Genomic DNA, 27,188 nt, shown 5'->3' on the forward strand with positions numbered 1-27,188 from the left:
ATCTGTCACCATACAACACTGTTACAATACCATGAATATCTTTTCATGGCAGCAAATGTTCTTTTTAAATCACTGCAGAGTATTCTACTGTATGGATCTATCCTAATTTAATCATTCATCTATTGCTGGGCATTCATATTGTTGCATATTTTTGCTTTTTTAAAAATGTTTATTTATTTTTGAGAGACATACAGAGAGTGAGTGGGGGAGGGGCAGAGAGAAAGGGAGAGACACAGAATCTGAAGCAGGCTCCAGGTTCTGAGCTGTCAGCACACAGCCCGACACGAGGCTCGAACTCACGAACCACAAGATCATGACCTGATGCTGAAGTCGGATGCTTAACTGACTGAGCCACCCAGGTGTCCCTGCAGTTTTTTGCTTTTATGAATCTTGTTTGCAGTGAGCATCCATATTTATGTGTGTATATCTTTTTCATTTATTCTACAATTATTTGTTTGGTACCTACTATATAGGTATACCGGGCAGTTCCAGGTGCTGGGATTCAGCCATGAGCCAGAGATGATGCTCAATTTCTTTTGCAGGGAGACCCATGATAAAGAAACAATAGGTAAACTAGATGTTTTCAGATAGTAGTAAATGCTGTGAAAGGAGTAGTGGTGGTTTCCCTGCCTCAGATAGGATGGCCAGGGAAGAGGTTTTCATGGAGGTGGCATCTGAACTGAGAACTGCATGGTGAAAAGAAGGCTGCCTGTGGATGGAGTCTGGGGGTGTGGTGGGGACAGGGACAAGCAGCTTGGCACCAGGCAGGGCAGTGGGAGCATCTGCCTGGTACAGGCAATAAGGGTACATATGTGTAGGGAACCTGAAAATGAGAAAACCAACTAAAATTGGTTTACTTTTTATTACTGCCCTATGCCAACAATTCTAACCAATAATATACTGCTCTCCGCTGCCCTCCCCACCACAACACTGACATTGTGTGCTTATCCCTCTGTATTTAAAAAAATTCTCTTAATATTTATTTTTGAGAGAGAGGAGAGAGACAAAGACAGCTCGAGCAGGGGAGAGGCAGAGAAAGAGAGGAAGACACAGAATCTGAAGCAGGCTCCAGGCTCTGAGCTGTCAGCACAGAGCATAATGTGGGGCTCGAACCCTTGAACCGTGAGATCATGACTTGAGCCAAAGTTGGATACTCAACTGAGCCACCCAGGCGCTCCCCTATACTGTATTTTCTTAAGTGTTAACTCCTAGACATGAGTCAAACAAAGGCTATGTACTTTTTATTTATTTTTATTTTTTTAACGTTTATTCTTGGGGGTGGGGGAGGGAAGAGAAAGACAGGGAGACACAGAATCTGAAGCAGGCTCCAGGCTCTGAGCTGTCAGCACAGAGCCTGAAGTGGGGCTCAAACTCACTAACCTTGAGATTAGGACCTGAGCCCAAGTCGGATCCTTAACCAACTAAGCTACCCAGGTGCCCCAAGCTACATGCCTTTTAAAATGTAAACTGGTGGTTCAGTTTTAATGATAAAAACCATGAAGTATTTTTCAGATAAATACTGAATAAACTAAGGACTCATGGATGAGGAAGTTTTCTTCTATGTACTTTTGTAAGTACATAGTTGTATAGATTTAGGTAATTTAAGTGAATCAAGACAATTATAAAAATTAAGAAATAAATGGAAATGAAATAAAGTCATCTATAAACCCACTCTAAAAAATACAGATATGGTTTTGATTCATAATGGAACTATTTCTCTCTGCTTCTGTTTCTCTTTTGCTGGGGTATTAAAGCCAAGATCCTAGTGATTTTAGAAAATCCTCAAAATCAGGAAATTATAGAGCTGTGAGACTTACTGAAGTTCACCTAATATTTTAACCCTATTAAGGTTCTATTGGAACAAGCATCTCAGTCAATCATGTGAAGAAGGAGTACCTGCATGGGTGGTGGGACTTAATTGCAGAAAGGGGCCTCAAAAAATAGTTATGAATCAGGCCCCTTATTGGATCAATGCTTTGGGGATAATTTTTAATAAAAATATTGTCATGATGATTTTTATTCAGCAGATATTATGTGTCTTCCCATGTCTCTCTGCTAGGTGCTGGGGGTACAAAGATGGTTAAAGGTTTTGTGACAAGTCCAGTTTAACTGGGGAAGAAGATGGGTGGGCCCTAGGAATGGAGCGCTGGGGTGGGGGAGTGGAGGTGGGGAAGCAAGGGGAGGGTGGGGTGGCGCCAGACGCAAGTGCACCCCCTCCTGCCTTGTCTGTCTTCCGGCATCTTCTGCCGCTCACTGTCCTCTCGCTGGCTTTAGTCCCTCCACCACACCACACTCTTCCTCCGTTAGGACTTGTACAGAAGCCGCTCCCTCTGCCTGGCATGGATGCATATTTTTATCTCCCAGTCTTTCTGATTATTCTCCCACTCACTCTGTGAAACCCTCTCACTCCACGCTCTGTTTCTTCATGGCACTTATTAAAGCTGTTAGGAACAATTACTTGCTTAGTATCCCCCACCTCCACCTGGAGAGAATGCTTTCAGTTGTAACTGATTGGTAACCTGATCAACAGGTGGCTCAGAGGAGCAGGGGTTGGTTCTTCGCAGATATAAAGGAGGCTGGAGGTCGGGTTGGGGGATATCGTAGTCAGGTGCCTCATTCGTTATCGCTGTCAGGGCTCTGGTCTGAAGGCTTCTCTTGCTCTTTCCCTCATGGGTGTAAAGTGACCGCCCCAGCTTCCATCGTCACCCACGTTGAAGGCTGAAGGAAGGGATGGCTCTGGGTCTATTCTTTTTTGTCTCGGAAGCAAACTTTCCCAGAAGCCTGTGGTACACTTGCGTGTTTGTGCCATTGGCCATTTCTAGCTGTATCAACTTTTTCAGCAACTGGTACGGAAGGTAAATGTTTTGTGTTCTTTTATGAGAAGCTTAGTCAGGTGCAGCCACAAGAGAAGACAGAGGAGCTTAGGGAAAACACAAGTTTACTGTATTTACAGATCCTAGAGACAGAAGGTGTGGCCTGCTACCCGGAGTCACAGGGAAAACACAGGAGGGAGTAAGGGGAAGGTTAAGCCAGAGCCTGCTATTAGGGTTTCAGAGGGAAAGGCAAGACAGGGCATGGTGAACAGTTTAGGATTGGCTAGTTTGAATAATTCCAGAAGGCTTTGAGTTTTAGCTGCCCTGGGGTGTTTAGGGAAACCAATATTGCCTCCTGGGATGCCTGGGTAGGATAGAGGACGTGTAGGGGTCTGGATTGGTAAATTTGCATATTAAAGGTGTACTCAAGGCTGACCGCACCTATCTCTTGAGAATTGGCTAATCCCCAGGAGCAGCAGTCTCCCCCAACCCCCAGCTAGAAGGAGTTTTAAGATGACAAAACCTGATATATAGAAAGTAAAAAATACGATATAGTGAGGGAGAAGGGATAATTGGGACGTGTTGTCCTAATTAAACTCAAGACTCCTTATGGGAAGCCATTGTCCTATTCTCCCTTGAACTCCCAATGCCTAGCACAGTACCTGGCACACAGAATGAAGGTTGGGTGACACCTATGTCAGGAAAAGAAGGTTGAACAAGGACATTGCAAGAGAAAGGAGTGTTTGGTACAAAGGCACCGAGCTGAAATAGCCTCCTTTGTGCATTTGGGGACAAGTGACTGGAGCATAGGCAGATGACAGGGACTATTAGAAATTGAGGCTAGAAAGGTAGTTTGGAAGGTGCCTGCATGGCTCAGTCAGTTAGGCGTTCGACTCTTGGTTTCGGCTCAGGTCATGATCTCGCGGTTCATGAGTTCGAGCCCTGCGTCAGGCTCTGTACTGATGGACCTACTTGGGATTCACACCCTCCGCCCCGCTCAAGAGTGCTCTCTCCCTCTCTCCATAAATAAAGGAAGAAAAAAGAAAGGAAGGTAGTTCTGGGTCAAACTACGAAAAGCCTTTAGTGTCAGGTTACTTTGTCCGGTCTATATTATTGCTGGGGAGCCACTGAAGAGTCTCAGGTGAGGGACTGGCAGGATTTGTAGATCAGGATATTAAGTGAGTTTGGTAGCCTGGTGTAGGAACTGGTGGAAGAGTGACTAGAGTCAGGGAGGCTAATTAACAATATACTGTGGTTCGTTAGGGTAGAGTAAAAATAACTCGGAATTTGGAGAATGTCATTTTGAAGTCATCTTCTAGAACATGACCCTGGACCTGTAGCATGATGTGGCAGCTTGTTAGAAATGGAAATTCTTGGGCCCCTACTGAATCAGAATCCCTGGGGTGTGTTCAGCAGTCCGTGTTTTAACGAGCTCTTCAGGTGACTCAAAGCACCTGAAGCTTGAGAACCACTACCTAGCGAGGTAGATACTTGAGGTGAAGAGCTTGACCATCTGGTCTGATGCAGCCACAGCTGCATGTTAGAATCACCTGGGCAGCTTTTTGTTTTGTTTTGTTTTGTTTTGTTTTTAAGTCAACGAGGTTGGGCCCCACGTCAGAGCAACTCACTAAATCAAAATCTCTGGGGCTGGGAACCAGGCATCAATTTATCTCTGTTGGTCCCAAAGGGTTCCCATGTGCAGCCAGGGCTGAGAACCACTGATTTTGCGTAACCCCTATTGATGAGAAAACTTAGGGCTGGAAGTCATCTTGCTCAAGGTCATACAGCAAGTTCAGGTAAGAGACGTTTTTTATTTTTAATTTTTTAACATGTATTTATTTTTGAGAGACAGAGACAGAGCAGGAGCAGGGGAGGGTCAGAGAAAGAAGCAGACACAGAATCTGAAACAGGCTCCAGGCTCTGAGCTGTCAGCACAGAACCCAACGTGAGGCTTGAACTCAGGAACCATGAAATCATGACCCGAGCCGAAGTCGGACACTTAACCGACTGAGCCACCCAGGTGTCCTAAGAGGCATTTTTTTAAAGCTGTCTTCTCTGTGCTGTGATGAACACTATTCCCACATTTTAATAACTTGCTTTAAGAGAATGGTTTTTAAATTATAAAATAGAGGGGAAAAATAGGTTACAGACAGGATTAGAAAAATTTATTTTCTCCTTTCAATTAACATTATTTCACATTTGAGAAAGTTACCCTTTTTATAAAGATTTTGTGAAAATATTTTTTCAACATCAATGGAAAGTAGTATATATATATATATATATATATATATATATACATATATATATATATATATATATATATATGATATGGGTAAACAGTGCTTCATCATTTGAGGATCTCAGTAATGAGAACCTGTCTTCAGACTCTAGGTGGAGCTCTTTGGTTTATATGAATCTTGTTCTATTTACAATTTTGACAGTCTTTTTAAAAAAAAATTATTGGGATTTTTTAAAAAGACATTTAAAAATGTGTACATATTCTCAACACTTCTCAATTTTCTTTTTCTACTTGTTTTAGAGCCATGTTGATAAAAACTCATAAATCCTTTTACTTCCTTGCTTCACCTAAAAATGCAAATCCAGGCCTCAAAGAGTCATTTTCAAATTCATCTTAAATCTGTATTGTTGTCACTTAATATTTAATGAAGGGGATGTTTCCCATGGTTTTTGTTTCTTAAAAGACTCAATGTTGGAATAGAATTTATGTAAGATGGGATTCCTTTTGCTGCTAGACTTTGTGGAGAGCACAGGTGTTGCTAGTAATTTCTTCAGCCTATTTTTACCTGATTGTGTACAAAGGAGCGTTAACTACCTTTTTGTAACAAAAATGAAATATTTTGCTGTCCCTTCTCTTTCTCTTCCCTGTCTACTCGCTCACTATTCTCCCTTCTACTGGGAGTACACTTGAAGCAAAATTCCTACAATAGGTGGCCTGTCATATTTGGACAGTGTAACCCTGTGGCTGTGGTTCCTGAACTGGCAGCATCACCAATGGCATAATCTGGAAGTTTGTTAGAAATGCTTATTCTTGGATCCCACCCAAGATTTGTTCATGGCATGATGAGGCTAGAGAGAAATTTCTGAAGTTCAGTGTTTTCAGACAAAATAAATTCAGCCTAAGAGAAGTGGTTCACACATAATTGGAGTCAGTCATTGAGTGCTCTTATATATTGAGCACCTGCCATGTGAAGCTTTGCACTTGGCACTTTAGGAAATTAGGAAAAAAGATAAACTCCTTGATCTTGAGCAGATTGCTGTCTACCTGAGGAAATAAAACCTATGCCTGTGAAAGTTAATTACCAATATAGAGAATATTCTGTCAAATGGCAAAGAAGTGTGGTAGCCACTCAGAAGACCAAAGGATAGCTATTGGCAGAGGAAGTGGAAACTATGGAGTCTGGGCTCTGGGGGTGGGTAGAATTCGGATATTGAGAGAAGAATGCAAGGAGGGGGCTCCACAAAAGACAAGGTGGCATGGGCCAAACTACAGTGTCCAGGAATGAACCTTAGGTACATGTGACAACGGGATTAGTTCAGACCACACAGTGCCCCTAATGCGTTGTTTTGAGTATGGAATACTTGGGTAAGTTCTAAATAACAAGCCAATTTGGGGGCACCTCGGTGGCGTCGGGTAAGTGTCTGACTTTGGAGGTCATGATCTCGTGGTTTGTGGGTTAAAGCCCTACATGAGGCTCTGTGCTGACAGCTCGGAACCTGCAGCCTGCTTCGGATTCTATGTCTCCCTCTCTCTCTGCGCCTTCTCTGCTTGTTTTCTCTCTCTCTCTCTCTCTCTCTCTCCTCAAAAATAAACATTAGAAAAAATAAGCCATCTGTAAAAATTACCATATTCTATATGAAACAAACTGTCCTTTTCCTGGTCTCTGTGCCATTCCAGAGCCACAAGCCATCCCATTTCTGCACCCCTACTATTAATATAATTTATAATAAAGTGTTTTTATATTTTTGTGTATACCTCTCATAACTGTCCACTTTGCTCTTGGCTCCATCCAAACATGCCCCAGACAAAACTGCCGTCAAATCTGCTACATCAGAATGTCCACTAAAGGAAAAAAGCAACATGAATGGTGAATTAGGGACTGTAAAAAGTAATGGGATATTACCAAGGGAAGTGTTATTAATAAAACTTGACACATATTACTAGGATAATATTTAGACAGATGTAGAATCGATGATCTATCTGCAGTTATTTAAAAATACATGATAATCATTGAATTAAAGTAAGAAACTCCATTTAATAAAGAAGAACCATGAAAATGAACATAAAACCTGTCAGGAAAATATAACATGGATGATAAGACACTAGTACCAGGGAGGATGATTATTATAGATAATACATTAGTTGTAGTCTGACTGTATCTGTAACTATTAGAAATAAAATCTTAAGTGTTGGAATTTTCTGGATAGGTAAGGATGTTAAAGGCAAAATTTGTATTGTACACATTCAATTAAATGGCATATAAAATGGGCAACCAAGGTGTAACATGGGTAAGATGAGCCAAAGCCTTTTTTTTTTTTTTTTTTTTTTTTTGGCACTAGTTTCCATCCCTTTAACCTGTTTGGATTTGTAAAGCTTGGCTTTGCTGCCTCAAGAGCCAATTAGGAAATGTTGCAGAATTTTATTTACTTTAAACCATTTTAGATGCTCTTCTTTCTAAAGTGCTAAAGTGCGTTAATTTATCCCTTATCACCATCCTCCCATCCCCACTTGGGAGTTATTTTGCAGATGTTAGCCTTGCCTGAACGGCTCTAGTCTATCATTTCAGCAATGACTCTTCCAGGGCCAGTGAATGTGTGTAGTGTTATGTGTGCCAATGCCAAATGGCCACTGTGTTCTTGAGTTCTTTAGTTCTTCTATGATTTTCTTCTTGACTTTGGGTCTTCCTGGCTTGTTTTGTTTTTGTTTTAGTATGTATTTATTTTTGAAAGAGAGTAAGAGTGGGGAGGGCCAGGGAATGGAGAAGGAGAATTAGAAGCAGGTTCCACGCTGTCAGCCCAGAGCCCCATACAGGGCTCGAACTCAAAACCACGAGATCATGATCTGAGGCAAGGTCAAGAGTCAGACCCTTAACCTACTGAGCCACCCAGGCGTCCCAGGTCTGCCTGGCTTTTATCACTTTCTGTAAATTTGGGGGCATGGCCATGAGAGCCTTTCCCTTCTCCCCCAGTCTGCCACTTCCATTTCTAATCTATGGGCATCGCTGACCTAAATACACATAAATATACTTTTATGTGACTCTTACATCAGAAAAATTAATAGTCTTCAACCTCTAGGAAGTTGACTTCAGACTAGCTATGATCTACCAGCTATATCCATGCTACTCTAGACATTTTTGACAAATAGCTCACAGGAAAGGCCTCCAAAAATTAATAGTTTTTTTCCCCTAAAAAAACTACTGCCTTGTGTTTTTATAACTTAATTTTGTTTTTTAATAAAATAATAGCTGCCCTTGTTTTAAAAGTCGAAAGTGCTAAAAATATCAAATAGCAGCTTCCTGTCTTCAAACCATCCCATCTTCTCAGCAACTGTTTTTATTGATTTTGGGCATTCCTTTGAATTTCTAAATAATAAAAACGGTTTGTCTTAAATCATTTTAGGCACTCTGTTGACTTTCTATGATGACAGATGAAATCTGTTGACTTTCTCTTACGATACATGAAGAGGTAACTCTCCTACTCCTTCCACTCCCCCTTCCCTTCCACTCCCCCTTCCCTTCCTTATGCCCTCAGTGTGGCTGCATCTGACTTCAGGTTAAGCGAATCAGCAGTCGGTTTCTATACTCCAAGCTCTCTATGTTCACTCCTAGGTGAGTGTTATATTCTCCAAGAGTATGCTTAGGAGCACTTGGCGTTCGGCGGGGTGGGTGCCCTTGCAGATGCCTGTGATTTGCCTCACTTCTCCTTTTCTTTTCAAGCCTGGGAAGGGCTTCAGCTGCTCTTCATCCTTCCATGTATCAGCCTCCAGTGAGGAGTCCAGACACCCAGGTGCCCCAAAGCACTTTTCATCACAGAACAGACCTAATCTCTGTGATGGGTGGAAGCATGTTCACATGTCTAGCTAAATTTTGAGAAGTCTTCAGGGCAGGGCTTGTGAGTAGGGATTTGAGAGAGAAAGGTTAGGATTTGGATAAGCTCAAGGATGAGAGGATGTCTATTTTCTTTGTTTTTGGGAAAAGGACAATAGGATGTCTTTGTCTCTTGACTCTATCTGAAGCCTCTGAACTCATGGAATGGAACATAGTTATGCAGTCAAGGGTGAGAGGAGGGTTCTTGCTCATGGTTAACCTTTTACTGCTCATCTTCCTACAGCTTGTTAAGGGAGTAGAGCTGGGTACATGAGGCTGAGCTTACTGACTTCAGAGGCTTATGGGCTGATCTCATATTCCCAAGGTTTCCTGCTGGCCTCCATTCATGTCTGCTCTGTCCAGCCTCCAATATGGACCCTTTCAGTGTCACGAAACTACTTAAAAGAACTATAAAAATAAATATAGGAGTCGAGTTTCCAGTCACCAATTTCCTCCCCACACTGAAGATAGCAAGTGGAATAGGAAATACTGTACAAGGATGAGTTAATTGTTACCTATTTTCTGAGAGTTTTCATTTCTGATGACTGAATTTACAAAAAATAAGTAACTTTAGCTGCCAGGAATTTTTTTTTTTTGCATAAATTTAGCAGACTGTAGTGGTGTCACTTGTGGTTATGTAAGAATTGCAATGTGTTATTGGTTGCTAAATACATGATTACCCTGTTGGAGAGCAATGGTGGTAGTTTCTTTGTTCATGAAGGTCAGTTTTCATGAGTAGAGGGATTACAAACAAAATTAACTGGGGGGCTTAATTTTATTTCATGTAAGAGATTTCTTCACCCCTTAAGTTAATGATTCTAAAAATCTGAACTGGAAAATTTAATAATAGAGTAAGTAGGGCTAAGCTTCTTTGGAAGTTATACTTGTCAATTCTATTTTTGGTTTCTTAGGAAACAAGTTAAAAACAGCTTTTTAAGCTTTAATACATTTCTAATTACATTTCTTCTTTTGAGAAGCTTGTTTTTCTTAAAGGTGCTGAGTTCTTTGTACTAATAGGAATATTGGTTTGAAAAATTCATATTCCCTCCAACCATACTCAATATATGTATGTTTGCAAAGGGATAACACAAAAATCTTCATGTTTAAGTAAAGCTTTCACACCGAAGTTGTGTGGTCACGTGCTTTTATTTGTGAATACATTTGTAGCAACTGAAGTGATAGCCTGGGTTAAATTTCTTCTCAAATCCTCAACACACAACAGTGTGTATAACCCATTGTCCGTGAATGGGTGTGGAGACAAAGTTCACTTCCACATACGCATTAGGAACAGTGAGGGTGAGGGAGTGAGGAACTGGGCTGCCATCACCCCTCAGCTCTCTGTCTGTGGTTGCTAGCTCATGGACCTCACACTTGGCAAGGTTGACGTGTTACCTTGACTGATTTCCACTGAGTTGCTCACGTCTTCTCCAGATGCTTTAGAGATGAAAAGTAGAAGGGGTAATTGTGCAGATGAGTTCCTGCCTCTTTTGGGAGTGTGAATGGAGGGAAAGGGTGCAAATTCTTAGCCTGTCTGCACTTTTGATGGGAAGGTGGTGGTTGGTTGCTAATGACTCTTCAGAGGCTCTCACCAGTTGTTACTCTCCTGACCATCTGTAGAGGCATGAGCAGTACATACACTCTTCTATCACCTTCTCCCCATTGGTCATGCACCTGCTCCATTGGCCATCTTCTTGGTCCCCTAATACTGCAAGCTTGGAGGGTCCCATCTCCACACAGCTACCTCCTTGTCATTTAGTTCTTCATTCAGTGTCCCTTTCTCAGTGAGGTTTGTGGGACACCCCATCTAAGTAGGCCTCGTGTCACTCTATGTCACACAGCCTTATTTTCACCTCTTTAAGTGCATTGGATTTTTTTGTGTTTTTTTTTTTTTTTTCTTCTCTACCTCCTTCCAGAATCTAAGCTCCATGAGAATTTAGCCTGTGTTCTGATTGGTTCAATGGTGTATCCCCATCATCAAGGGAAAGGGTTTAGCAATTTTTTTTCTAGAAAGGACTAGATAACATGTATCTTAGTCCTCATGAGCTAAATAGTCTCTGTCAAAACTACTCAATTCTGTGCTCATAGTTCAAGAGTAGCCATAGATGATATGTAAACAAATGAATGAAGCTGTGTCCCAATAAAACTTTATTTATGGACACTGAAATATGAACTTCACATAATTTTTATATGTCATGATTATTAGTCTTTTTTCTTAACCTTTATTTTTGGATAGCTTTATGTACTTATTTTTTAACATATGCTCTAATAAAATAGTCCAAATAAGCACTTGGCTTCCCAATATATACATATATGTTTAATTCCAGTATAGTTAACTTATGGTGTTATATTAGTTTCTGGTATACAGTATAGTGATTCAACAATTCTATACATTCCTCAGTGCTCCTCATGTTAAATGTACCCTTAATCCCCTTCACCTATTTCACCCGCCTCCCCACCTACTTCCCCTCTGGTAACCATTAGTTTGTTCTCTGTAGTTAAGAGTCTATTTTTTGGTTTGTCTTTTATTCTTCATTGATTTGTTTGGCTTTTTAAAAAAAAATTAAAAAATTTTTTAAAATTGTTTTTAATGTTTTTATTTATTTTTGAGACAGAGACAGAGCATGAGCAGGAGAGGGGCAGAGAGAGAGGGAGAGACAGAATCTGAAAGCAGGCTCCAGGCTCTGAGCTGTCAGCACAGAGCCCGACGTGGGGCTTGAACTCACAGACTGTGAGATCATGACCTGAGCTGAAGTCGGATGCTAACCGACTGAGCCACCCAGGCGCCCCTAAAAATTTTTTTTAACATTTATTTTTGAGAGAGCATGAGCAGGGGAGGGGCAGAGAGAGAGAAGTAGACACAGAATCTGAAGCAGGCTGCAGGCTCTGAGCAAGCTGTCAGCATAGAGCCTGATGTGGGGCTTGAACCCACAAACCGTGAGATCATGACCTGAGTGGAAGTTGGATGCTCAACCGACTGAGCCACCCAGGTGCTCCGGCTTTTTTAAAATAAAAAAAAATGTTTATTTATTTTGAGAAGAGAACAAGCAGGGGAGGAGCAGAGAGAGAAGGAGGGAGAGAGAGAGAGAGAGAGAGAGTGAGAGAGAGAGTGAGTTCCAAGTAGGTTCTGCACTGTCAGCACAGAGTGTGATGTGGGGCAAAAACCTACCAACTGTGAGACCATGACCTTAGCCAAAATTGAGTCAGACTTTTAACCACTGAGCCCCCCAGGTGCCCCCATTTGTTTATGGTTTCTTAAATTTCACATATGTGTGAAATCACATGGTACGTGTCTTTTTCTGACTTATTTCACTTAGCATTAGATCCATCCATATTGTTGCAAATGGCAAGATTTCCTTCTCTTTTTTTATGTCTGAGTAATAGTCCATTATATATTTCACATCTTTATCATTCATCTATCGGTGGGCACTTGGGCTGCTTCTATAATTTGGCTGTTACACATCATGCTGCAGTCCTAATCTTGTTAATTCATAAAAACCATTCTTGATTGTGAGTTATATACACAAGGATGGAAGGTCAGATTTTGCCCTCAGGCTAGTTTCCTGACCCCTGATGAAGAACATTGATGAGCCAACACTTACTACAAGTTTGTTATAATAAATGAATTAATAAAGTAAAATGAAAGGGAGGAAGTTTTGAATGAAGAAATCAATGTATTTACTCTAAACAATAGAATGAAGTATTCTTGTAAATCAATTCTGAATAAACTGATTGTTCTGGAAGGATAAGAATACTATCTGCTCTTTCAATGTCCTCTGGATTTGGCCTGCCTAGCAATAATACTTGTTTCAAATTGAGTCTGTCAATTTAGACATACCTGACTCTTACTTTCTTTTTGGTGAATAATGATAGTTATCAGAGGAGTGGTATGGTTAGCTACTCTCACAAACTTGCTACCAGTAATAGTAACAGCAGTTTTCAGGCAAAATTGAAGCACATATACAGGTTTTTATTAGGCATTCATTAGCAAGTAGTCCAAAGGAGTTCATTCCAAGTGTCTATAAATCCAGTGCTCTGTTTTTGTTAAGTGCTTTGACTTTACTGTATACACAAAATTTATTAAAGACAGATACTACGTTCTCGGGGCAAAAAAGACGGTGTAGTCACACTCCTCTGAAACCAGTAGTTCATATGGGACCAGTTACAGAATCAAACCCCTCATGTCATCCCTAGAAGTACAAGTTAAAAGTCCCTGTGTTTTTATACTATATTTGGACAAAGATTGGGGAGTGTTTCTAAGGCATTTGAGCTAATCCACGTGTTTTGAATGCCTTTAATTCCACCAGTGGTAATTCATTTTGAACATTTGTCATGCCAATTAACAAGTCACTAATTGACTAATACAAACGTGTTCTTGATAAAATAGCAGCTAGTTAGCAAAGTGTCATATAGTGATCTGAATGGCAGAGGGATTTGTAGAAGCTGTTTGGGGAATGTTGTCTTTTTTATAACATTTATGTTTTGCTAATGCATGCTTAATAAAAACCTGTATGTGTGCCCGAATTTTGCCTGAAAACTGCTGTTTCTATTACTGGTAGCAAGTTTGTGAGAGTAGCTAACTATACCACCCCTCCAATAGCTGTCATTATTCACCAAAAAGAATAAATTGACTGGTCTGGACTGTGATGCTTGATAGCAAGTTACCTGACCATCCTCAGCATTTAAAGTTGAACTAACTGGCATCTACTTACTATCACATGGATTATATGAGGTGATAATAGACTTTGTAACAATGGCCTATGACCTCAGTCCTTACACCATTCAATGGAATGTGTAGCCAAGGGCACCAACCTTCTTTCACATACATCTGCATCCCAGTAAGAATTACAAGGGAAGAGAAATACCTGTTCTAAGCTTTGTAGGCATATGCAGATGACCAAACAACACCAGCAGGTCTCCATTGTTTCCAGCCCTGGGAGCTTCACCTTTTCTATTGGTTTCTTTCATCCTTGCCCAGTCCTTTGGCTTGGTCACCCCATTTGAGGGTGCCTTCTCTTCCCTGGAAGGACCATGACTGATGAGCGGAAAGCATTTCCCACTTCTTAAATGTTTTTCTACAACATGATTTTCATTGACTATGAAAATTCTGTCATGTAGACTTAGCAGTGTTTCTTTAACTAGTTCCCTATTGTTGGAGTGTATATACAGTTTTATAGTGATTTTTATCATGATACATCAAAGCGTTTATGGTGCCATGAAAAACTTCCAATAAACATCTTTTCAAATGTTTGCTATATTATGGTTAGAGCTTATAGCTTGAGTTGTTTATCACATAGTGACAAGAGATTTACTCTAATTCATCTCATTTATTTTATGTAGTGTTTACAATGACAAATACTAGTGACAAAAGAAGTGTATTTTCAAGATGTTTGACTGACTGTACTCTGTAGCTCCCACAGAATAAAGCAAGGCTGTGGCCCAAACCTACAACTTCAAGGTCCTTAGCTCTTAAAACAGTTGAACTGATGAATGGAATCGACACTTGTTCTTGACTGTGATGTTCTTTTCTGTTTTCTGGGCCAGGCTTTGTTTGGATACTAGATAATGGAGCAAGTGATCTTTTTATATTCCTTGTGTGTTGATAATTCTAGAAAAAATACAAAGCATTTAGTGGAAAGGATTTGAAAGAATAGAGTTTGATCATGTAGCTTGTGTATGAATAACACCATATTTGAAAACAGTGAGAGAGGGTTTTAATCACGGAATATGGGACAAAGTAACCATGTGCTCTTAAATTCTAGCTCTCTACCTCACCAGGTGACTTTCTGTAAGTTCTCTCTACTTAGGTTAACCTTTCTCTAGTTTCACAAAAATCACTTGAGTGCATTCATTCACTGACTCATTTATTCATTGCATTCAGTAAATACTGAGCACCTACTATGTTGTAGGCACCATGATTTAGTTGTGAACAAGCTGGGTAAATTATCTGCTCACATACTCTGACATCAAGGGAGTTGGGTAATTAGGATGTAAGCAAGTAAGATAATCATAAATAGTGACAAGAAGGAGATACATAGGATGATGGAGGGTAAATGAGGCAGAGCACTTTAGATTGGATGGTCAGGGACCAATCCAAACTCATTTTTCATAGAAGCTAGCACCCAAGAGTAGAATGAGGGAATCAAATGAAGACCTGGCTTCAGGACCTTCTGCAAATTCCTTAATTCCTCAGAACGCCTGGACAGCCTGAGGATAATGATGCCTACTGCTTAAAGTAGTTGAAGAGTTAGAGAAATTTCCTCACATGGTGAGCACCATTTTCTGTCAGGCAACAAATATTCCTTGTTAAACTCTTTAAGTTATATGTAATTTGAATTTTGTAACACCCATTTTCCAATGGTCTAACTTTAGAAAACTGTTCTATACATCTTTGAATCACTTAAATTCATCACAAATTTGCTGAGCACTTCTGTGCACCACTCCATGGTGATATATAATGGCAAATGAAATAGACACCATCCCTGTCTTGTCCAAGATCACTTGATGACCTCATTTGTCTGTGACTGACAAAGCAGTTTCTCACCACTGATTGTCCCGACTACTAGTGACAGTGTTTCACCCATTGGTAGGCACATTTTACATTAGAATTTGTTGTGGTTGTGAAATCAAATAAACATGTACACAAACTGCATAAAACATAGGCCATAAATCTTAAAATCTGGTGAGTCTTCTCACCAAATGCTTATTTATGTGCCAATCATAAACTTCTGTTCCTCCACTAAAAATAACAAAGGAAATAGAAAAATAGAAGGTAACACTTGTGCCCACCATTTGGTGCCTGGATAGCCTTGCTTCTGGATGGTCTCAGGCTTGGAGGAGTGGAGGTTCAGTCATGCAAAGTCCTACAACTGGCAGGGACTCTTAATTTTGAGCAGTTTATTTATCCAGTTCAGAATTGTGGGTTTTTTGTTTTGGCTTGTTTGTATAGAGTGGTGATGTCCACATTGGTGCAGACCCAGATTCCCAGAACTTGCCAGGCAGAACTGGCCATATAGCTCTGGAAGGGCATCAAATGAAAAGGACAAAGAATATTTTAAGCCAACGTCAGAATGATATTTAATGATGAAATACTAAAGGCAAATCCAAATCAAGGTATGAATAAGATAGGGATATCTGCTATCCACCACCATTGAATCCTGATTTGAGAGTTTAAGGTAAAACAATAGAAGGAAAAGAAGTAACAACTTTGTGAAGCAGGAGACAGGATTATCACTATTTTATATCCTTGTTTGCCTAGAAAATCCACAAAAACCAATAGAAAAACAATTGGAATTAATGAGTTCATTAAGAAGGAAATGCAAAATGTATTTGTAAAATTAAGTATCTACCTTAGGTTCTAATGTGGGGGACTTAATTTTGTTTACTGCCAGCATTTTTTCTTGAGAGGATCACTTTTATCCACTCCATGTAATCCTGCCAACTCCCAGATACAGGGGAGGGTATGAGATGTTACTGGTCTTGTCATGGCACCACATTCTTTGGGTTCCATGATAGATCTGGGGGAGGAGCATATGATCCCAGCAGGATTAATAAGAAATGCTGAAAGAGCCCACCTTCTGCTAGGAATACAGAGTCAGGAGGTGACAGGATTGTCAACGCCATCCTACCCTGATATCATTTGATCCCTGACCCAGCCATGAATGGGCCACATAAAACTTCAGACCATGCCCTCCCCTAATTGTTGCTAGACTGTGGGTGAGAGGAAAAATGGAGGCTCATAAACCAAAGGTTTATATGTTGAATTTTTTCTTAATTTTTTTTTTCAACGTTTATTTATTTTTGGGATAGAGAGAGACAGAGCATGAACGGGGGAGGGGCAGAGAGAGAGGGAGACACAGAATCGGAAACAGGCTCCAGGCTCTGAGCCATCAGCCCAGAGCCCGACGCGGGGCTCGAACTCACGGACTGCGAGATCGTGACCTGGCTGAAGTCCGACGCTCAACCGACTGCGCCACCCAGGCGCCCCTATATGTTGAATTTTAAATTAAGCTGTTAAATAAAATGTTTTACCTCCCTACCTTGATAAACCTTCCAGTAGAACAAAATTAAAAACATGAGTCAAAATTGTAAACTATGCTCTCTCCATGACTATAAGTTAGCAAAATATAAAAATGATGGGGTGCCTGAGTGGCACAGTCCATTAACCCTCTGACTCTTGATCTCGGCTCATGATCTCATGGTGTGGGAGTTAAAGCTCTGCATCAGGCTCTGTGTTGATGGTGCAGAACCTACTTGGAATTCTGTCTCTCCTTCTCTCTGCCCTTCCCCTGATTGTGCACACCCGCATGTTCTCTCTCTGTCTCAAAATAAGTAAACATAAAATGTATATATATAAATGATTATGTTAAATTATTATCATGCAAACCTGGGTGTTGTGATCATGGGTCAGAATTTTAGGATGAGTACTAATGTAAAATAATATATAACTCATAATTTATTCTACAAAGTAGATTTCCCTTGTTTATGTTTCATAATGTTATGATCAAGAATTTCACTTAATTTTTGTTCGAGTCACAGTACTGATGTAAAATATTTAAAAATGTAGGGCTACCTGGGTGGCTTAGTTGGTTAAGCATCTGACTTCAGGTCAGGATCTCCAGGTTCGTAGGTTCAAGCCCTGCTTTGGGCTCTGTGCTGATGGCTAAGAGCCTGGAGCCTGCTTCGGATTCTTTGTCTCTCTCTCTGCCCCTCCCCTGCTTGTGCTCTGTCTCTCTCTCAAAAGTAAATAAACATTAAAAAGAATGTTTTTTAATATTTAAAAATATAATTATATTTCAGATGTATCCATTTGAATATTTCATCAAATATGTAAATTAAATCAATTGCAAACATTTGAAAGATTACATGTTCAAATATATTTTCTAAAAACGTTATTTATGCTTTAAAATATTTAGAATTATGTTAATATTCAAAGATGCACTACAAATTATAATTAACAAATATCTAAAAATTGTCATTTAAATGAAGATTTAACATTTAATCATGTGAAAATTTAACCTTATTATAATTTATTCTTAGGTTTTCATGAAAATAAAACTATTCTTAATTAGGAGCAGGGTCTGTCTCAAAAGTCACAGTTGAGGAATATTTAGTAAAAGTTGATTTTTTTTTTTTTTTAATTTTGAGGACATAGGGCAAGAACTGTGGAGAAATCTTTTCCAGGGACCTGAATAGTGTTAGTCATAAGAGTGGATTTTCAGCATTGTGGGTTACATTTGTCACCTCTAAGTGTCACTTCCTGAGTAACAAGGCACTCATGCATTGTTTAATAAGTGTATTTGTGTCTTTTGGGGGGGGGGCGGGGGGGCTGTTGAGTGTGAGGCCAGGGCAGGCACTCTTTTGCTTGCGTCTGAGGGCAGTAATCCCCGGATTTGGCAAGTATGTAAACCAGTGAACTTTGATACAGCTCGACAGAAAATATAACATAATGTAAGATCCCATTCATGATAGAACCCTAAATAAAAATTTAGGTAGACTCAGGAAGTCATATATATACATATACATGTATAGTATGTATATGAAGAAAACTACAAGTCCCCACTAAAATACATGTTACAAAAGCAAAATACTTGAATAAATGGGGTGCTGTTTGGATAGCAAATGTCTTTGGATAAAAGTCTCAAAATTATAAATTATCAGTTCGTTTAAAATTAATGCATTTAGGGGTGCCTGGGTGGCTCAGTCAGTTAAGCATCCAACTTCAGCTTGAATCATGATCTTACAGTCCGTGAGTTCGAGCCCCACAACAGGGTCTGTGCTGACAGCTCAGAGCCTGAAGCCTGCTTCACATTCTCTGTCTCCTTCTCTCTCTGCCCCTCCTCTGTGCATGCTCTCTCTCTCTCCCCAAAATAGAGTAAAAACATAAAGTTTAAAAATTAATGCATTTAAAGCAATTTATTATTTTTTTTTATTTTAGAGAGAGCTTGAGTGGGAGAGGGGGGCTGAGGGAGAGGGAGAATCTTAAGTAGGCTCCACACTGCCTGACATGGGGCTCAAACCCATGACCCTGGGATCATGACCTGAGCCGAAATTAAGAGTTGGATGCTTAACCGACTGAGCCACCCAGGTGCCCTACCCCTAAGGCAATTCTAATTGTAGTGTGGGTGCCCCTTATTAGTCTAAGGAAATAATTTTAATCCTGTTTTTCTTAGTTGTGATTGATTAAAAAAACAGAAACAAACAAAAACAACCCAAGAAACAATGGGTTGATGACAGGATTCAGGTGATGGTGCACCAAAAACTGTTTCCTGGTGGCTCCTGGTCTTCAGCTAGCTGTGACTGAGGATGCAGTGGTCCGGGTTGCTTTTGGCAGCCATCCTACATCCACAAGGAAACAGAGCTGAAGATGAACGTGACATCATGGGGAGAGAGCTGGAGACTGAGAGATGGAGACACTGGGTTATTAATGACATTAATGGGCCATTGTTTCAAGCACCACTGGAATTTGATCTGCTTTTTGATTCAGTTATGAAAGCCAATCAATTCCTTGTTTTAACCTCTTTGAATTGGGCTTTCAGTGTTTTCATTACCAGAGCATCTTAACCAATACAGTAATCATCATCTCCCATGGATGCTTTTTAAATGAAATGACAAAATGGCTTTAAAACTCATCTGGAGGAATGAAAAATTTTAAATCCTGTAGCAGTCTTAGCAGTGTAATACTAATCCAAATATATTAGGTCAGTGAAGTAGAAGTGCACTTACTAATATGTGCACTTCCTATATATGATGAAGATTGATTATTTAATAAACAATGCTGAGGCCATTGATAACTATTTAGAAAAACATTAACTTCCTTCCTTCTAACAGGAAAATCCTATCTAGATTGAGTTGAATGTAAAAGATGAAAACATTAAAGAACTACCAAATGTCTACATTGGAGTTAGTGAAGGCCTTATAAACTGAAAGGCAAATAAAATATAAAGGATATGCAGGGTAGACTTCAAATATTTAGAACTTTGTATGCCAAGGGACACCATAAACAAAATTTATGGTCAAAAAGTAAATTGTTAAAATAGAATTGAATATAGATGAATATATGTTGTAAGTAAAAGATAATATTAAATATTTGAATAAAACACCTGAAAAAATCAAAATAGAAAAAAAATGGCCAGGTAGTTCACAAAAATTATTAATCAGCAAATATGTGCAAAAGGTGAAATGTCCCTAGTAGTTACAGAAATTCAATTTTAGAGAACTTCTTCCAACCATCAGATTGGTAAAGATCAAAAAGAATACTAGCACAATATCTGAATGAGTGTGTGTACATCTATACATCAATAGAGAGTGGCCAGCTTATTGGGAAAGAACTTTTTGACAGTATAAAGAGGAAGGACATACTTGCATAAAGTTTTTCCTTATTCTGAAAGTATGTCCTTCCTCGTATGGTGTCAAAATATACTTTCTTTAATTAAACGCTTTAGATAGTAGGTGATAATTTAAATATTTTCCCAGTATCCTTATTTTTATTCTATTTAATAAAATATTCCTATTATCCCTATTTTTAATTTTTTAAACATTTGAAAGGTGAAAACTAGTCAACAGAATGGTGCTTTTCAAAATTAAAACAAAAAACAAAACTGGTCTGTAAAATCCAGAGTTCTGAGCCCTGCTCAAAATGCAAATGCAGATAACATTTAAGGTTATAGATGTAAGGTTCTGACTCCAACAAAAACCTGGGAAGTTGCGTTAGGAGTAAAGAGATGTTGGTGCCACTTAGTTGTGTTTTGCCTCTTAAAAAAAATGAAAGAGTATTTTTAAAAAAGAAGAAGAAAGCTGGGTTTCAATTAGTACTTACTTTGAAGAATGTTTGAAAAATAAAACAGTTGTAACTTAATTTTTTTTCATGTTTATTTTTGAGAGAAAGAGAATGTGAGTGGGGAAGGGTCAGAAAGAGAGGACACACAGAATCTGAAGCAGGCCCCATCCAGGCTCTGAGCTGTCAGCACAGATCCTGATGCGAGGCTCAAACTCAGGACCTGTGAGATCATGACCTGAGTCAAAGTCAGATATTTAACCCACCGAGCCACCCAGATGTAACTTAAACATCACAACAGAACAGATCAAAGCCTTTCCCATAATCAACATTTGGTTGCCAGAGAAGGACTTGGTTTAAATTGTTTTAAGACTTAATGAGGTCCTTGCTGTCCTTTAAAAAGGAGGAGGAGTGGTCTATATTCCTTGTTTATGAAGGTGTACTTTTAAGCTTTATTATAGCAACATAGAAGGTAATAGCAATATAGAAATAAAAGGTACCATTTGCTGAATGCTTACGTATCTGTTAAATGAATATACTTATCTTATTTAATTTTTACATTAGCTCTTTAAATGGTAATTATCAAAATTTAACTGTTAAGGAAAGGGCAATTTAGGGAAGGTGAAGGAACTTGTTCAACTTGATGCCACTTATAGATGGTAGGACTGGGAAGAGTCTCCAGGGGGCCTCCACTCTGAGTTTGCTGTGCACTTAGTTCCTGAAACCTGCACACTCACAATGAGTGCTCAAAGAGAAAATGTATGCAATAAATCAAAATTTGTTTTCTGTTTGTTTCCTGGAAGGTGTGTTCTTGTATTACTCAAAAGGCCAATTTTTCACTTAATGATAATTATGTGAACTTCTACCAGTAAAAGTTAACCTCATATGTTTTAGCCTATAATATAGGCTGGAATGTAGCCTGGAATGATCAACAACTATTATTACACAAACAGCACATCCTGGTGGAACAATGGCAGCAATTTGTGTGTTTTGTAATTGCGTTGTTGTCTTTCTATCTGCAAGTGATAAATAGTAATGGATTAGAAAATAGCTGACCTTATGAATTTGGAGAAAATAGAAATATTTCCATTTAACACTCGCTTAAAAATTAGAGTAAAACATTCCTTTCTTTTGCTGTTATTTGTACTGTGTCCAAAAAGATTAAAAACCAGAGTTTTAAATATACATGATATATGAAACCACAAGACTGATCACCTTTCACCCCATAGGCATTTTCTTTTGGGCATGGTGTATAATGGGTTTTGGTCAATTCTATAGGAAGTAAGACATCAATAATTAGAGATGAAAAAAATTAACTGTACATTTTTATTGAGTTAAATCTTTTGTTCAACCCAGACTCTTCATCCATGAGGCATTCGATTCAAATCTTAAATGCACTGATTTTTTTCTCTTATCAGGAAGTCCATATTACTATAATAATATATAAAGATAGAGTTCATATCCTATGTATAGAGTAGTACTATCAATGCCAATGCCTCTAATTTTCCATAGCGTTTAATTTCGTTGTATTTTTCCTATAGTCTATTTATAAGCTAACATTTTTTCTTTTCCTGTTGCTCTGTAATTTACAATCAATTTTGTTGTGTGATGTTTGTTTGATATTTCTAACTAGATATGAAAATATTTAGGTTAGAAATGATTTATCTTTTGTAAGCTTTATATCGTATTAAAATGCCATCCACACAGTGGGTGCTCACTCAACTGGTATTAAACTTTTAATATTCTGAGTTAGTAACACTAGTGAAAACACTAGGAGCTATTTTAGGAAGTTGTACTTTCTTTTTTTGGGGGGGTTATTTATTTTGAGAGGGAGAGATTGTGCAAGATCATGCATGCATGGGAGGAGGGGCAGGGAAAGAGAGGGAACATGAGTCAGGGAGGGGCAGAGAGAGGGAGAGAGACAATCCCAAGCAGGCTGAATGCTACCAGAATGCCAGATGCAGGGCTCGATCCCATGAATTGCGAGATCATGACCTGAGTAGAAATCAAGAGTCAGATTCTTAACCAACTGAGCCACCCAGGTATCCCAGGAAGTTGTGTTTTCTGATAATTAATATGCAAGTAGAAGCAAACTAGGTCTGAATAGAGACCTTAAAATTCTGGCTAAATTGTATCACTGTTTCCTTCTTAGTTAAATTTTCAGTAGCAGATTTTGATCTTCACTGAACATTGTATGCAGCTGTCTACAGGTTGATGATTCTCTTCTGGTAGCCTTATTAGCTTCTTTGAGAATATTGTTGTTGATTCCTGAAGTGCTTCCAACATGGACGGCTATGCACACCACAGACAGATTCAGTCACCCTCTTGTACCACAGGAGACCTTCTCAGGTGCTTAGACTTCTTTGTTTGGCATGATAATTAACTGAGAGATGGTATTTCAAATATAGCTTCTTTGACATTCAGTCATCTTTCGTGACTATGGTTTGTAGGTTTAATCTCTTGAGTAAGTGTTAGGAATAGGCTTAGCTACATGTCACAGAAAACCCATGTAAAATAGAGGGTTTTTTTTTCTCCTTGGGTGAGAAAAGTCCAGAGACAAGCAATTTAAGACTGACTTGGCAGTTCCTTAATCATAAGGATCATAGACTCCATCCTCCAGGGTTCCTCACATTTGCAGGATGGCCCCCACAGCTCAGCTCTAACATCCACAGCCCAGGCAGCAAGAAGGAAGAAGGGACAAAGGCAAAAAGGCATGCTTCCTGGCTTAAAAGCATTTTGCGGGGAGCCTCTTTCAGTGACATAGTCACAAAAAAGGATGGTGAATAAATTCTTTGAGCTGGGCATATTGGCATGTCAATTAAAATTGGGGTTCTCTTACTAAGGAAGAAAGGCTAAATGTGTATTATATGGGTATCTAGAAATTTCTGCCACTCCTTGATATTTAACCCACTTTATTGTTAAGATGTGTCCTTTCTTCCCAAGTGAGCCATGGCGGTATATTTCATTAGGTTTTCTTTATGTGGTCAACATAGACATTATGTTAACACTTAATTTTATTCTTGTGATAGGATTATTTAAAAAAATTTTTTTAGAGGTTTGATGAATTACATTAAATATTTAAGAGGTTCCTATTGTAATCAGGATATTGTGCTAGACAGTGTTTCTCAACCTTGGCACTGTTGACATTTTGGCCAGATAATTCTTTATTGTGAGGGGGCTGTCATGTGCTATAAGATGTTAAGCAGCATCCCTGGCCTCTATCCACTAGATGCCAGTAACAGCTCCCACTTGTGACAATCACAACTGTCTCCACACATTGCCACATGTCCCCTGGAGGGCAAAATTGCCCCTGTCAAGAAACACTGTGCTGTAAGATAGCCTCACACTTATTTAAAATTACCTGTTTGGTTTCCTGTAAAAACATGCCATTGTACATTTTACTTTGTCACTAGCTGTTTTGCTATGAACAAAGTAGAATTGGTTGAATTTTTACTGTGTGCCAGGCACTGTGATGAGAGTACTACATTTATCACCAGATGTAAAGTCCTCTTAACAGCACTGCATTAAAGTATTAATGATGTTAGGTAGTATTACCCCCACATTACAGATGAGGATAATGAGGCTTGGAGGTTATTTTAGCTTTGCTTGCCTTACAGAGCCTAAGACCTGGCTTGGGTGTGACTGATTTATTTGGGAGGCAATCCCAGGAAGCAGTGACAGAAAAGGGAGAGTGAAACAGAAGAAAAAAACAGCTGATAAGCAGTTGATGTTGAGCTGTGATCCAGTTACCCTTGGGCCACCAGGGGCACTTTACCTCTCAGGACCCTGGGGGAGCTAGGAAGAATGCATCTCAGAATTATTTTCTTATCCTGTTCACTAGGTTGGGAAGAGACTGAGAGACTTCTCTACTGACTCTCCCATTGGTTACCCCCAGGGGCATTAACCTGCCTTCCTTTCATTGATAAAAGTGGTGACTGATATTTACCAAGACCCAGCCACTGTTGGAGGAGGAGTCTGTTAGTTTTCTATCAATATGTAACAGCTTTCTACAAATTTAGTGGTTTAAAACAACACCCAACTCACAGTCGTGGAGGTCACATGTCTGACATGGCATTGCTGTTTTCTCTGGTCAAGGTATCACCAAGCTGGAAACCAGGTTCCTGTCACTCTTCACGCACTATGGAAAAATCTATCTCCAAGTGCTTTCAGGTTTTGGGTAGAATCTAGTTTCTTGTGGTTGTAGGACTGAGATCCTCACTTTTTTGCTGGCATTTTTCTGGGGGTCGCTTTCAGCTCTTAGGAGTGATATGATCCACTCCACCTTTTAAAAAAAATATTAATTCCAATGTAGTTAGCATACAATGTTACATTAGTTTCAGGTGTACAATACAGTGATTGAACAGTTCCACACATCACCCAGTACTCCTCATAAGTACACTCCTTAATCCTCATCACCTATTTCACCCATCCCCCCATTCCTCTCCTCTGGTAGCCCTCAGTTTGTTTGTATTTAAGAGGTTGTTTTTCAGTTTGTGTGTGTGTCTCTTTTTTTCTTTGCTTATTTTTGTTTTTTAAATTTCACATGTGAGTGGAATCATATGATCCACTCCATCTTTAAGCCAGCAGCCATGCATTAAATCTTTTTCATGCTTCAAATCTTTGGTTTCCTCTTCTGCTGCTTAGAGAAAACAACTTGTTGGTTATTCGTATATTCACAAAATTGTGCAAGCATCATGACTATCTAATTCCAGCATATTTTCATCAGCTGCAAAAGAAACCTATTAGTGATCACTCTGCCTTCCCCTGTACACTCAAATGCTGGCAACCACTAACCTATGCTCTGTCCCTATGATTTGCCTATTCTGAACATTTACTGCAAATAGTATCCTACAATATGAGCCAATATGGTGTCTGACCTCTTTCTGGATTCATCCAATGTGCAGCATGAATCAATACTTCATTCCTTTTTATGGCCGAGTAATATTCATTGTGTGGCTTTACCATTTTTTATTCATTCACATTTGGGTTGTTTCTACTTTAGGCTGTTATGAATAATGGTGCAATAAACATTCGTGTGCATGGTTTTGTGTGGACTTAAGTTTTTTGTTTTCCTGAGTGTATTCCTAGGATTGGAATTGCTAACTTGGTAACCCTATGTTTAACATTTTGAGGAGCTGCTGAACTGTTTCCCAAAGTGGCTGCACCATTTAACAAAGCAATGTATGAGAGTTCTGATTTCTTCACATCTTCAAAAACACTTGTTCTTGTTTTTTGTTTTTTTTTTTTGTTGTTTTTTTTTTAATAGGTGTCCTAGTGGGTATGAACTGGTATGTCATTGTGGTTTTGATTTTCATTTCCCTGCTGGCTAATTATGTTAACATTTTTCATGTGTTTATTAGCCACTTCTACATAGACTTTGAGGAAATGCCTAGCCACATTTTTTGCCCATTTAAAAAAATGAGGTTATTTGTCTTTTTGTTAAGTTGTAAGAATTTTTATATATGGTATTCTAGATATTAGACCCCTATCAGATACAGAGTTTACAAAAATATTTTCCCTTTCTGTGGGCTCCTTTGATTTTCTTGATAGTGTGCTCTGAAACAGTAATTTTTAATTTGATAATGTCTTTCTTTGCTTGTGCTTCTGGTGTTACATATGTGAAACCTTGGTTATTTCAAAATAGGGAAGATTTACACCAAGTTTTTTCTTCTAAGAGTTTTGAATATATATTTTAAATATTTTATTTTTTATTTTTTAAGTAAACTCTGCCCTCAATATGGAGCAACCATGAGATCAAGTGTCACGTTCTTCTACCGACTGAGACAACCAAGAGCTTCCAGTTTTATATTTTAATCTCTTATATTTAAGTCTTTTATTCATTTTGAGTTAATTTTTACATAGGGTATAAAGTTAGGGATTCAGCTTAATTATTGGAGTATTCTAGGTATTCTAGGTATTCAGTTTTACCTTAATTCTAGGTATTCAGTTTTCTCAGCATCATTTGTTAGACTATTGAAGTTGGAAAGTGTGAGTCATCCAGCTTAAGTCTTTTCAAGGTTTTTATTTTTATTTTTATTTTTATTGTTATTATTCTTATTATTCTTCTTATTATTTTGGCTCTTTATAGTCGCTGGAAATTCATTGTGAGTTTTAGGATCAGTTTGTCCATTTATGCAAAAAGAAGCTGGAATTTTAATAGGGATTTTATTGAAACTACAGATGCAATTTTGGCAGTATTGACATCTTAATATTAAGTCTTTTTTAATCCATGAACATGGGATGTCTTTCCATGTATTTAGGTCTTCCTTAATTTCTTTCAACAACACTTTGTAGTTTCTAGTGCATAGTCTTGCATTTCATTTATTACATTTATTCCTAAGTATTTCATTCCTTTTGATTTTGTTGTGATTATAACTATTTTATTATCACATTTTTCACTGCTAGTATATAGAAAAACAATTGATTTTTTGTTTGATCTTTCATCCTCTGACCTTACTGGGTCCATTTACTAGTTATAATAGTTTTTTACTGGATGTG

General features: G+C 38.8%; 1 protein-coding gene and 1 long non-coding RNA gene across 3 annotated transcripts in view; both read left to right on the plus strand.

Moving 5' to 3' along the window:
• Positions 1–27,188, plus strand: part of ACYP2 (acylphosphatase 2) — a 187,306-nt gene that overhangs the window by 50,989 nt on the left and 109,129 nt on the right. The gene's annotated exons all lie outside the window — the stretch shown is intronic.
• The window catches only part of LOC123384461, a 32,106-nt gene continuing 7,118 nt past the window's right edge, over positions 2,201–27,188 (plus strand). Inside the window, exons 1-2 of the long non-coding RNA XR_006595563.1 lie at positions 2,201–2,855; positions 4,501–4,609. This is a non-coding gene — a long non-coding RNA (uncharacterized LOC123384461). The remainder of the gene's footprint in view (positions 2,856–4,500; positions 4,610–27,188) is intronic.

This window comes from Felis catus, chromosome A3 (genome assembly GCF_018350175.1).
Source record: "Felis catus isolate Fca126 chromosome A3, F.catus_Fca126_mat1.0, whole genome shotgun sequence".
NCBI lineage: Eukaryota > Metazoa > Chordata > Mammalia > Carnivora > Felidae > Felis > Felis catus.